Source organism: Bison bison, unplaced genomic scaffold (genome assembly GCF_000754665.1).
Source record: "Bison bison bison isolate TAMUID 2011002044 unplaced genomic scaffold, Bison_UMD1.0 scf7180017864039, whole genome shotgun sequence".
Lineage (NCBI taxonomy): Eukaryota > Metazoa > Chordata > Mammalia > Artiodactyla > Bovidae > Bison > Bison bison.
Genome location: NW_011494611.1, coordinates 2,769,228 through 2,769,869, shown reverse-complemented (window position 1 = coordinate 2,769,869; position 642 = coordinate 2,769,228). Strand labels below are relative to the sequence as shown.

At 57.9% G+C, this 642-nt stretch overlaps 1 protein-coding gene across 3 annotated transcripts in view; it reads left to right on the top strand.

Annotated features, from left to right (window-relative positions):
* The window catches only part of COL27A1 (collagen, type XXVII, alpha 1), a 148,769-nt gene that overhangs the window by 96,907 nt on the left and 51,220 nt on the right, over positions 1-642 (top strand). The gene's annotated exons all lie outside the window — the stretch shown is intronic.

Below are 642 nucleotides of genomic sequence, written 5' to 3'. Positions count from 1 at the left end.
TTGAACCCAGGGATTCTGACTTTTTTGGAGGCAGGGAGGGCTGATGGGGCGGTTTCCTGCCCCCAGTGGATGTTCAGGTGCCAGGACAGCAGCTCTGTGAAAAGGAAACAGGATGGCACGGGTGGAGCAGGCGGCCTGGCCTGTATTCAGGCTTATTCAGGGGATCTGAGACGGCTCTTCTCTTCCTGGCTGAATTTCAAGTAGTTGAACAATTTCCCCTGAACCAGATGGTCTGAGCAGTCAGCCTGCGAGAGGTGAGATTTAGAGGCATTCCTTGGACCCGGCAGGGCCTCTCCTTGTGCCATGTCCTGGTCTCTGCCAGTGGCTGAGGCCCGTTGGCAGCCGGGTTCCACCCTGGCCCTCTGCACATCCTCTCCTGCCCCAGGATGCCAGGTTAGCAGGAGGGGGAGCTGCCCTGCCCCCCACAACCTGCCAGATGCACAGGCTCAGGCCCCCGTCAAGTCACAGAGCTTCCTGCAGCCGTCTGACCATCTTTCCCAGTGGTGGCTTGAAGAAGGTATCTCTTCCTTGATAATACTCAGGTTTCAGACCACAGAATCTTCAGGGCTGGAAGGGGAACTTCAGGAACACAAGCCCCCTCCCCTGGCTGGGTTTGGTGGAGATGCAAAACCTGTCGGACCC